This window comes from Ranitomeya variabilis, chromosome 2, assembly GCF_051348905.1.
Source record: "Ranitomeya variabilis isolate aRanVar5 chromosome 2, aRanVar5.hap1, whole genome shotgun sequence".
Taxonomy (NCBI): domain Eukaryota; kingdom Metazoa; phylum Chordata; class Amphibia; order Anura; family Dendrobatidae; genus Ranitomeya; species Ranitomeya variabilis.
The window spans coordinates 23,752,785-23,766,333 of NC_135233.1; the positions used below are offsets into that span (position 1 = coordinate 23,752,785).

Here is a 13,549-nt window from a genome sequence, read left to right on the forward strand (position 1 = left end):
TCAGCGCTTCATCCAAACCCGCCATTATCTGCATTCATGTGAGCGCAGCACATAACGGACAACTGCAATTCACCGTCATTTACCAGAACGCCACGAATAACCGCGGATAACATTAGCTCCAAACCCAAAGATCTCACACAATCTGCAGGATTATTGTCAGGGATTTGAAAACAGTACAATGTTTAAAAAAACAAAAAAAGCAAACATGCCTTCCATTTGGTGATCTGAGGTTACAAAATCCACCCAGAAAATTGGATCCTGAGAAACGGCATCGACTCCTAATTATCGGCAAATTACTGGACACAATGTGAGAAGTGTCGTCAGCGGGATCATCGTCTGTATCAGTCTCTTAATGAGCTAATGAGGCAAGACAAAAAAAGGACCAAGAGCAAAGCTACAGCGGCGAGAAGCAAACACACCGCCATAGGGGACAGATACCGGTATTTTATAATTAGTATTTATTATTAGAGCACCACTGATTCCATGCGGCTGTGTATGAGAGGAGGAGCGCACACAAAATACAGATATCTAATATATAAAGCTGAGTGTGTGCGTGTGGGTGCGTGTGTCGGCCACGCCCACTCCACATAGCCCCGCCTACTCCGCAACCAATCACTAAGCATCTTTTATTTCACCAGATCTGTTTAAAAAATGAAAGCTAAGCTGTAATTGGTTGCTATGAGCAACAGTTTTCCTTGCAGACAGTTGTGGTAACTGAGGCCTATTCTCCTTCTCATTTCTATGGTGTTATCGTCCTTCTGTAAAGCTGGAAATATCACAATTTATTACCGTGCCGACACAGACCACCCTCTGCCACAGACTGCAGGGGGCCCAGAATCAGGAACTTCTCTTTGTCCGGCATGAAGCATCTCATTAACTTAAAACTTCAAGACGGATTTCTCCAACCCAGGTATCATTATAAGGGTCCCTTTCCACTTGCGAGGAAAACGGACGCGTGCAATCCGATAAAAAATCGGATTGCACTCGGACCAATGTTAGTTAATAGGTGTCTTTTGATTTGCGGTTTTTTTCTCAGCCGAAATCGGACTGAGAAAAATCTGGATCGGCTGAGAAAAAAATCGCAGCATGCTGCGTATTGCTGCGATTCTCGGACGAGACTCGCCAATGCAAGTCAATGGGTGCGAGAAAAAAATCGCACAGCACTCGCACCATGCGAGTTCTGTCCGATTTTTACGCACCGGTGTCCTTTGAAAAGCCGGTAATTCAGCGCGGTGTACAGTAAAATCACACTGACAGGTTAGAATAGACTAGATATATACACATAGAATGTGTCTATATACATATATATATGTCAGTGAGACATCTATATATGTATATTTATATTTAATGCAGCACTAGATAGCATTAAAGCCGCTAATTCAATTGCCGGCTTCTCATTTCTCCTGCACAAACCCGACAGGATATGAGACATGGTTTACATACAGTAAACCATCTCATATCCCCTTTTTTTTTGCATATTCCACATTACTAATGTTAGTAGTGTGTATGTGCAAAATTTCAGCGCTGTAGCTGCTGAAATAAAGGGTTAAATGGCGGAAAAAATTGGCGTGGGCTCCCGCGCAATTTTCTCCGCCAGAGCGGTAAAGCCAGTGACTGAGGGCAGATATTAATAGCCAGGAGAGGGTCCATCGTTATTGGCCCCCCCCGTGGCTAAAAACATCTGCCCCCAGCCACCCCAGAAAAGGCACATCTGGAAGATGCGCCTATTCTGGCACTTGGCCACTCTCTTCCCACTCCCTGTAGCGGTGGGCTATGGGGTAATGAAGGGTTAATGCCACCTTGCTATTGGAAGGTGACATTAAGCCAGATTAATGATGGAGAGGCGTCAATTATGACACCTATCCATTATTAATCCAATTGTAGGAAAGGGTTAAAAAACACACACACATGATTTAAAAGTAGTTTAATGAAATAAACACAGCGGTTGTTGTAATAATTTATTGTTCTCTCAATCCATCAGCAACACCCTCGCTTGGCAAAATAATAACCGCACAAGATACATACCTTCTGATGTCCGATCATGTCCCATGAGGTAATCCATCTGAAGGGGTTAACTAATATTACAGGCACGAGCTGCGATAAACCACTCGCTCGTGCCTGTAATCCCCGGGTGCTGAAAGGAAAGCTGGATCTGTAGTTACATTGAGTCGCGGTGATGCGCCCCTGCTGGATGTTCTCATGAACTGCAGCCGGGGAACTTTTTCCCACGCTCCAGGTCATATGAGGACATCCACCAGGGGGCGCATCACCGCGACTGAAGGAAATGTAGGTCAATGACCTACATTTCATTCATTCGCAGGGGAATTACAAGCACGGAGCACAGCTGCATTAGCAGGGCTCCTGCCTGTAATATTAGTTAACCCCTTCAGATGGATTACATCGTGGGACGTGATCTGACATCTGAGGGTATGTATCTTGTGCGTTTATTATGTTGCCAAGCGAGGGTGTTCCTGATGGATTGAGAGAGCAATAAATTATTACAACAACCGCTGTGTTTATTTCATTAAACTACTTTGTAATCATGTGTGTGTGTGTTTTTTAACCCTTTCCTACAATTGGATTAATAATGGATAGGTGACATAATTGACGCCTCTCCATTATTAATCTGGCTTAATGTCACCTTACAATAGCAAGGTGGCATTAACCCTTCATTACCCCATATCCCACCGCTACAGGGAGTGGGAAGAGAGTGGCCAAGTGCCAGAATAGGCGCATCTTCCAGATGTGCCTTTTCTGGGGTGGCTGGGGGCAGATGTTTTTAGCCACGGGGGGGCCAATAACCATGGACCCTCTCCTGGCTATTAATATCTGCCCTCAGTCACTGGCTTTACCATTCTGGCGGAGAAAATTGCGCGGGAGCCCACGCCAATTTTTTCCGCGAGTTAACCCTTAAATTTAATAGCTACAGTGCTGAAATTTTGCACATACACACTACTAACATTAGTAGTGTGGAATATGCAAAAAAAAGGGGGATATGAGATGGTTTACTGTATGTAAACCATGTCTCATATCCTGTCGGGTTTGGGAAGGAGAAATTAAAAGCCGGTAATTGAATTAGCGGCTTTTATGCTATCTTGCGCTGCATTAAATATAAATATACATATATAGGTGTCTCACTGACATATATATATGTATATATACCTATTCTATGTGTATATATCTAGTCTATTCTAACCTGTCAGTGTGATTTTACTGTACACTGCGCTGAATTGCCGGCTTTTCAAAGGACACCGGTGCGTACAAATCGGACAGTAATACGGATGTCATACGGATGATGCGATTAAAAATCGCATTGTACTCGCATGACACTCGCATGAAAATCGCATACGTTCCATCCGTTTTTTCGGTCCAGATTACGGACCGTTTTTTATCTCGCAAGTGGAAAGGGACCCTAATCGGTGTAACAGCACCAACCTGACAATGTTGGCTCTGACGGGAGGATGTGGGATATCAGAGTGAGTGTGGCTATGCGGCATGGGCATGACTTCTTGTACATAGAGGCAGTATTACAGTAGTTATATTCTTGTACATAGGGGACAGTATTATAGTAGTTATGTTCTTGTACATGGGGGCAGTATTATAGTAGTTATATTCTTGTACATAGGGGCAGTATTATAGTAGTTATATTCTTGTATATAGGAGCAGTATTATAGTAGTTATATTCTTGTACATAGGAGCAGTATTATAGTAGTTATATTCTTGAACATAAGAGCAGTATTATAGTAGTTATATTCTTGTACATAGGGGCAGTATTATAGTAGTTATATTCTTGTACATAGGAGCAGTATTATAGTAGTTATATTCTTGAACATAAGAGCAGTATTATAGTAGTTATATTCTTGTACATAGGGGCAGTATTATAGTAGTTATGTTCTTGTACATAGGGGCAGTATTATAGTAGTTATATTCTTGAACATAAGAGCAGTATTATAGTAGTTATATTCTTGTACATAGGGGCAGTATTATAGTAGTTATATTCTTGTACATAGGAGCAGTATTATAGTAGTTATATTCTTGTACATAGGAGCAGTATTATAGTAGTTATGTTCTTGTACATAGGGGCAGTATTATAGTAGTTATATTCTTGAACATAAGAGCAGTATTATAGTAGTTATATTCTTGTACATAGGGGCAGTATTATAGTAGTTATATTCTTGTACATAGGAGCAGTATTATAGTAGTTATATTCTTGTACATAGGGGGCAGTATTATAGTAGTTATATTCTTGTACATAGGAGCAGTATTATAGTAGTTATATTCTTGTACATAGGGGGCAGTATAATAGTAGTTATATTCTTGTACATAGGGGCAGTATTATAGTAGTAATATTCTTGTACATAGGGGCAGTATTATAGTAGTTATATTCTTGTACATAGGAGCAGTATTATAGTCGTTATATTCTTGTACATAGGAGCAGTATTATAGTAGTTATATTCTTGTACATAGGGGCAGTATTATAGTAGTTATGTTCTTGTACATAGGGGCAGTATTATAGTAGTTATATTCTTGAACATAAGAGCAGTATTATAGTAGTTATATTCTTGTACATAGGGGCAGTATTATAGCAGTAATATTCTTGTACATAGGGGCAGTATTATAGTAGTTATATTCTTGTGCATAGGAGCAGTATTATAGTAGTTATAGTTTTATACATAGGGGCAGTATTATAGTAGTTTTATTCTTGTACATAGGGGCAGTATTATAGTAGTTATATTCTTGTACATAGGAGCAGTATTATAGTAGTTATAGTTTTATACATAGGGGCAGTATTATAGTAGTTTTATTTTTATACTTAGGGGCACACTCAGTTTTGCGAGTGCAGTAATGCTGTTGTGATCCATAGATTAGAGATGAAATTTCTATATACTGCTTTTGGCTGGCATCACACTGGCATATTGCATCCCATGCATCGCAGCAGAGCAGGAGCCGAGTGTCATGCATCTGTGCTCCGAACCTCTCGCACATGGAGGATCGGAGCACAGCTGCGGAGGAGGCGGAGAAATGAATTTCTCCATCTCCTCCATTGCTGGGGTCAGCTTATAACGCAGATTACTCGGATGATATCCAAGTGATGTGCGTTGTCTCACTCGCACCCATAGGCTCAAATGGGTGCGAGTGAGCCGAGAGTTTTCCTCGGTCCGAGACAATCTCAGCATGCTGCGATTGTCTTGGACCGAAGAAAACCGCCGACAAAAAGTCGGCTGGTGGGAGCTGCCCCATAGTGTAACATTGGTCCGAGTGCAATGTGATTTTTTTATCGCATTGCACTCGGCCGTTTAAAGCGCCAGTGTGACACCGGTCTTAAATGTAAAATTGTCTGAAGTTTACGCTGTCAGTGTTAAATAAAAAGAAAAAAAAATGGTCATTTAAGGTCACAGATCCATTCAGTTTTCCCTTCAAAGCTGAGGAATATGCTGTGACAAACTTTTGATGTTCTTGATTACAAGGCTAATGGCGTTGTGTCATGTGTAGGATGCTGGCAGGGAGATTTCTCTTGCCAAAAGCTAACAGAATATGCAGCCGGCATATTTTGGTTCTTATTTTTATCTTGTTGCTGTGATTCGTTCATTATTTTATTTCCATTCATTTTAATTAAGTCAGAGAAAATGTGGATTTCAGTCTTGTGAGGAGCCGTGAGCCGGCAGGAATCAAAACAAATTAGATGTCAGCAACCGACAAAGAGTTGGGTCGCATCAATGTCTTAAACATGTAACATCATCAAGGAGGCGTCTGATCGGCTCCAAATTTATTCTGCAGCCGGACAACGACCCCCAACATCCACCTAATGTAAATAATAGTGAGGAGTCCTGGAAGTGATTATTCAGTCCCACTGAGCCCTGATCTCTCGTGATGAGAGAACCCCTAGATGTTCGTGTTCGGGCAGACTTTTTAAAAATTCCGATTCGGGACTTGGACTTGACCCCAGAATTCGAACCCCATTCAAGTGAATGTGGACCCGAACTTCAGTGCTGTATAATGGCTATGAAATCATCATAGTAAGGGCTAGGGGACTGCAAAAGGAAGAAAAATGGAGGTAAGTGGAGGAGAATTGACCTGCACATAAATGTGGATAGGAAAATGACTTGAAGGAGTTCTGTCACCATAGCAAACATTGGTAAAATAGTTAGCAAATTAATAACAAACATTTTAACAGTGCCCTCATATAGACTAAGGCTAGCCATTGCCTGTCCAGTTTAAAATTTCCCCCACACAGCATGGGGCACAGTGACCCCTAAGAAGCAGATTACATATTTCACCCACAGAGCATAGGACACCGTACCCCCCTAAGAAGCAGCTTACAAATTTCACCTACAAAGCGTGTTTCCACATTTCCCTGAGAAAGTTGATTAAAAATTTCACACCCAGACAATGGAGCACAGTACCCCCACAGGCAGGGTTGCCGAGCACACACAGCGGCTTTTGGTACAGTACTCCCACAGATATAGGATAAAGAATACACACAGCGGCTTTTGGCACAGTGCTATCACAGACATGGCTGCAGAGCACACACAGCGGCTTTGGGCACAGTACTATCACAGACATGGCTGCAGAGTACACACAGCGGCTTTGGGCACAGTACTATCACAGACATGGCTGCAGAGTACACACAGCGGCTTTGGGCACAGTACTATCACAGACATGGCTGCAGAGTACACACAGCGGCTTTGGGCACAGTACTATCACAGACATGGCTGCAGAGTACAGACAGCGGCTTTTGGCACAGTACTATCACAGACATGGTTGCAGAGAACACACAGCGGCTTTGGGCACAGTACTATCACAGACATGGCTGCAGAGTACACACAGCGGCTTTCGGCACAGTACTATCACAGACATGGTTGAAGAGTACACGTAGCAGCTTTTGGCACAGTACTATCACAGACATGGTTGCAGAGAACACACGGCGGCTTTTGGCACAGTACTATCACAGACATGGTTGCAGAGAACACACAGCAGCTTTTGGCACAGTACTATCACAGATATGGTTGCAAAAGTGTAGAAAAATATGTTTAGTCACATATCACTACCACAGCCGCAGCTGAAAATTATAAAAACTTTTGGGTATGCACAGTACTATCACAGACATGGGTGCAGAGTACACATAGAGAGTGTTTTGGGAAAACTGAGCACACACAAAACCTAATACTGTCCCTCACCACAGCTTCATCCTGTCCCTACGCTAAACAGAGCAGAAATGAAAAATAAGAATCTTGAACCAGGAGGAACAGGTCCAAATGGAGGAAGGGGTGGACATGGCGGTATAGGTGGAAGAGTTAAGGCAGCACAGTGGCTCAGTGGTTTGCCCTGAAGCGCTGGGGTCCGGTGTTCAAATTTAACCAAGGACAACATCTGCAAGGAGTTTGTATCATTTCCTCGTGTTTGTGTGGGTTTCCTCTGCATACTCCAGTTTCTTCCCACACTCCAAAAAAATACTATTAGGGAAATTTGATTGTGAGCTCCAATGGGGACAGCGATGATGATGTCTGTAAAGTGCTGCGGAATATGATGGTGCTATATAAATAAGTAACATAAATAAATAAAATAAAGATTCACAGTGGACCATTCCCTATTATTACAGACCCTCTCATCCCTTGGCATCACAGACTTGGCCCTATCCTGGATCTCATCATACCTAACAGACCGGACATTCAGCGTCTCCCACTCACACACCACCTCCTCATCTCGCCCCCTCTCTGTCGGAGTCCCACAAGGTTCAGTCCTTGGGCCCCTGCTCTTCTCCATTTACACCTTTGGCCTGGGACAGCTCATAGAATCTCATGGCTTTCAGTATCACCTCTATGCTGATGACACACAGATCTACATCTCTGGACCAGATATCACCTCCCTACTAACCAGAATCCCTCAATGTCTGTCCACTATTTCATCCTTCTTCTCCGCTAAATTTCTGAAACTTAACATGGACAAAACAGAATTCATCATCTTTCCCCCATCTCACGTGACCCCCCCAACGAACCTATCCATTACAGTAAATGGCTGCCCACTCTCCCCAGTCCCACAAGCTCGCTGCCTCGGGGTTATCCTTGATGCTGATCTCTCCTTCAAACCACATATCCAAGCCCTTTCCACTTCCTGCCGACTTCAACTCAAAAATATTGCACGAATCCGTTCATTCCTCAACCAAGAATCTGCAAAAACCCTAGTCCATGCCCTCATCATCTCCCGTCTTGACTACTGCAACCTCCTGCTCTGTGGCCTCCCCTCAAACACTCTCGCACCCCTCCAATCTATTCTAAACTCTGCTGCCCGACTAATCCACCTGTCCCCCCGCTATTCCCCGGCCTCTCCCCTCTGTCAATCCCTTCACTGGCTCCCCATTGCCCAGAGACTCCAGTACAAAACCCTAACCATGACGTACAAAGCTATCCACAACCTGTCTCCTCCTTACATCTGTGACCTCATCTCCCGGTACTTTCCTACACGCAACCTCCGATCCTCACAAGATCTCCTTCTCTACTCCCCTCTTATCTCCTCTTCCCACAATTGTATACAAGATTTCTCTCGCGTATCACCCCTACTCTGGAACCCTCTACCACAACACATCAGACTCTCGCCCACCATCGAAACCTTCAAAAAGAATCTGAAGACCCACCTCTTCCGACAAGCCTACAACCTGCAGTAACCACCGATCAACCAACCGCTGCACGATCAGCTCTATCCTCACCTACTGTATTCTCACCCATCCCTTGTAGATTGTGAGCCCTCGCGGGCAGGGTCCTCTCTCCTCCTGTACTAGTTATGACTTGTATTGTTCAAGATTATTGTACTTGTTTTTATTATGTATACCCCTCCTCACAAGTAAAGCGCCATGGAATAAATGGCGCTATAACAATAAATAATAATAATAATAATAATAATAATAATAAAAGGGAAGAGTAGTCCAATACTTTTTTTTTCTTTTTGGTATTTTTTTGTTTTATGGAACTAAACAACCTAGAATTTACTAAACTAAAGAAGGCATAGGTCCAAGTGGTGGTACATGTGGAAGAGGCAAGGGAAAAATAATCCAACCTATTTTTTGGGGTGTTTTTTTTTTCTCTTTTTTTATGTAACTCACTTAAAACAACCCTGTAATTTATAAAACTAAACTAGCTATCTAGAACCTCTTTGCGTAGGCCCAAGTGGCTGAAGAGTCGGATGTGTCTGTATGGGTGAAAGAGGCAAGGGAGGACTAAGGCTACTTTCACACTAGCGTCGTTTGCAATACATCGCAATGCGTCGTTTAGGAGAAAAAACGCATCCTGCAAAGTTGCCCGCAGGATGCGTTTTTTTCCCCATAGACTTACATTACCGACGCATTGCGACGTATTGCCACACGTCGCAACTGTCATGCGATGGTTGCGTCGTGTTTTGGCCGACCGTCGGCACAAAAAAATGTTACATGTAACTTTTTTTGTGCGTCGTGTCCGCCATTTTCGACTGCGCATGCGCGGCCGAAACTCCGCCCCCTCCTCCCCGAAACTTACAATGGGGCAGCAGAAGCGTCATAAGACTGCTTCCACTGTCCACGTCGGGCAAGACTTTCACAACGCGTGTCGGGCCGACGCATAACGACGGCCCCATGCCGACGCTAGTGTGAAAGAAGCCTAACCCAATACTGCTTTTTTTTCTTTCATGTTTTTTTTTCTTTTTTATGTAACTCACTTAAAACAACTTAGATTTTACAAAGCTAAAACTAGCTAGAACCATGAGGCGGAAGACGTGGATCTGGTGTTATGGGTGGAAGAGGCAAGTGAGGAGTAATCCAACACTATTCCTTTTATTTTCAGGGAACTGACTTCAAAGAACATAGAATGAACCCAAAATAAACTACCAGGCTACAGCCTGGAGGCGGAGGTCCAACTGGAGGAGGAGGTAGAGGTGGAGTATTTTATTTGGGGGCGAGGCACCCAAATGAAATGAATGGCAAATAGAGTTAAAGACGGGCGAAGTGCGGCTGTAAGGCCGGCCTCACACTAGCGAGTTTTACGGACGTATGAGCGCATAAACTACGTCCGTAAAATACGCATTACACATGGCCCAATGAATCTCTATGGCCCAGCTCCTATCTGCCATATATTACGCATCCGTAATATACGGTCTTGTGCGGCCGTAGAAAATCGCAGCATGCTGCGTTTGTCACCGTATTGCGCAAAAAAATCGCCAATGAAAGTCTATGGGGGCGAGAAAAATACGGATTCCACACGGACCAGCAGTGTGACTTGCGAGAAATATGCAGCGGTGTTAGTGAAAAGCCGGTAATTCAATTGACTGCTTTTCATTTCTCCTTCCCAAACCCGACAGGATATGAGACATGGTTTACATACAGTAAACCATCTCATATCCCCTTTTTTTTTTGCATATTCCGCACTACTAATGTTAGTAGTGTGTATGTGCAAAATTTGGGCGCTGTAGCTGCTAAAATAAAGGGTTAAATGGCGGAAAAAATTGGTGTGGGCTCCCGCGCAATTTTCTCCGCCAGAATGGTAAAGCCAGTGACTGAGGGCAGATATTAATAGCCAGGAGAGGGTCCATGGTTATTGCCCCCCCCTGGCCTCAAACATCTGCCCCCAGCCACCCCAGAAAAGGCACATCTGGAAGATGCGCCTATTCTGGCACTTGGCCACTCTCTTCCCACTCCCGTGTAGCGGTGGGATATGGGGTAATGAAGGGTTAATGCCACCTTGCTATTGTAAGGTGACATTAAGCCAGATCAATAATGGAGAGGCGTCAATTATGACACCTATCCATTATTAATACAATTGTATGAAAGGGTTAAAAAAACACACACACGTTATTAAAAAGTATTTTAATGAAATAAACACACAGGTTGTTTTAATATTTTATTGCTCTCTCAATCCACCTGAAGACCCTCGCTTGGCAAAATAATAAACCAACAATAGGCATACCTTCTGTTGATCTGTCACGTCCCACGAAGTAAATCCATCTGAAGGGGTTAAATCATTTTACAGGCAGGAGCTGTGCTAAAGCAAAAAAAAAAAAGAAGCCAGCACTGCTAATGGTCAGAACGCAATACAAATGGTGCACATGCACCTACTAAATTCTAACTGTAGTTCAAATATGAGACATTTAGCAAATAATTGATCAATTTTTTGAGCTACCCCGCCACTTCACGGCAATCTCATAATGGGGCAGTCCTACGCTACGTTTTTTATTAACGTTGTGCCATTACGGCCTCCTAGATGTATAAAAAGAGCATAAAGAGAAAGACACCATTACTATACTGTGACATGCAAGCTGTACCTGGAGACATTTTCAGAATCACCCCCTTGGTGCCAGGAAGGACAAGCGTAGGTGAAGGCCGATCAGGTCCAGTGCGGACATGTCAGATCTGGCCTCCACGCCTCCAAGCCAGCACCAGGGTTAAAGAGTGAGACAGGTTCAGACACAGCTGCAAAATTAACTAGAGCCTAAGGCAGGGCAGGGCTGCTGTGTGTGTGAACAGCAGCCTATCAATCACAGAGAACACAGAAAGAATGGCGTACGTAACCCAGCGTGCGCGGCAACAGTGGTGGTCAGCCACTTACCAATGTAAAAGAAAAAAAAAAAGGAGAAGCCAGCACTGCTAATGGTCAGAACGCAATACAAATGGTGGAGGCCAGATCTGACATGTCCGCACTGGACCTGATCGGCCTTCACCTACGCTTGTCCTTCCTGGCACCAAGGGGGTGATTCTGAAAATGTCTCCAGGTACAGCTTGCATGTCATAGTATAGTAATGGTGTCTTTCTTTTTATGCTCTTTTTATACATCTAGGAGGCCGTAATGGCACAACGTTAATAAAAAACGTAGCGTAGGACTGCCCCATTATGAGATTGCCGTGTCTCATATTTGAACTACAGTTAGAATTTAGTAGGTGCATGTGCACCATTTGTATTGCGTTCTGACCATTAGCAGTGCTGGCTTCTCCTTTTTTTTTGCTAAAGCACTCGCTCGTGCCTGTAAACCCCAGGTGCTGAAAGGAAAGCTGTGTGATCTGTACTTACATTGAGTCGCGGTGAGGCGCCCTCTGCTGGATGAACTCATATGAACTCGAGCGTGGGAACTTTTCCAAGGTTCCAGTTCATATGAGGACATCCAGCAGAGGGCGCCTCACCGCGACTCAATGTAAGTACAGATCACCTAGCTTTCCTTTCAGCACCCGGGGTTTACAGGCACGAGCGAGTGCTTTAGCACAGCTCCTGCCTGTAAAATGATTTAACCCCTTCAGATGGATTTACTTCGTGGGACGTGACAGATCAACAGAAGGTATGTATATTGTTGGTTTATTATTTTGCCGAGCGAGGGTCTTCAGGTGGATTGAGAGAGCAATAAAATATTAAAACAACCTGTGTGTTTATTTCATTAAAATACTTTTTAATAATGTGTGTGTGTTTTTTTAACCCTTTCATACAATTGTATTAATAATGGATAGGTGTCTTCCAGATGTGCCTTTTCTGGGGTGGCTGGAGGCAGATGTTTGTAGCCAGGGGGGGGGGGGAACAATAACCATGGACCCTCTCTAGGCTATTAATATCTGCCCTCAGTCACTGGCTTTACCACTCTGGCGGAGAAAATTGCGCGGGAGCCCACGCCAATTTTTTCCGCCAATTGACCCTTTATTTTAGCAGCTACAGCACCCACATTTTGCACATACACACTACTAACATTAGTAGTGTGGAATATGCAAAAAAAAAGGGGATATGAGATGGTTTACTGTATGTAAACCATGTCTCATATCCTGTCGGGTTGGGGAAGGAGAAATGAGAAGCCAGCAATTGAATTACTGGCTGTTCACAGATATCGTGCTGAATTAAATATAAATACAGAATATATATATATGTGTCTCAATGACATATATATATATATATATATATATATATATACTGTATATATGTTTTAACGAACATTTGAGCACATAAATCCATTAGATGTCGGTTTTGCAAGCCTGCGAGAAAATATCGCAGTACGGATGCCATACGGATTACATACGGAGAATGCCATGCGCAAAATACGCTGACACACCCTGCATACGGATGACATACGGATCACTATTTTGGGGACTTTTCTGCGTATTACGGCCGTAAAAAACGGACCGTATTGTCTTACGCCTAGTGTGACGGCGGCCTAAGGCCACGTGCACACGTTGCGGAAAGTGATGTGGATTTTCTGTACTGATTTTGGTAATTCCGCAGGTAAACAGCACTGCGGATTTCCTGCGGAATTACCGTGATTTTTTTGCGTATTTTGTGCGGATTCCACCTGCGGTTTTACACCTGCGGATTCCGATTATGGAGCAGGTGTAAACCGCTGTGGAATCCGCACAAAGAATTGACATTCTGCGGAATAAACAACGATACGTTTCCAAACATTTTTTTCTGCAGCATGGGCACTGCGGATTTTGTTTTCCATAGGTTTACATGGTACTGTAAACTCATAGAAAACTGCTGCGAGTCCGCAGCAGCCAATCCGCTGTGGATCCGCAGCAAAATCCACAACGTGTGTGGATTGCCCCCACGTTAGGGCAATGG

General features: G+C 43.5%; 1 protein-coding gene across 1 annotated transcript in view; it reads left to right on the forward strand.

Annotated features, from left to right (window-relative positions):
- Nucleotides 1–718: 718 nt before the first annotated feature.
- Nucleotides 719–13,549, forward strand: part of LCLAT1 (lysocardiolipin acyltransferase 1) — a 224,634-nt gene continuing 211,803 nt past the window's right edge. Inside the window, exon 1 of the mRNA XM_077282117.1 lies at nt 719–910. The gene's annotated coding sequence lies outside the window, so the exon portion shown is untranslated. The remainder of the gene's footprint in view (nt 911–13,549) is intronic.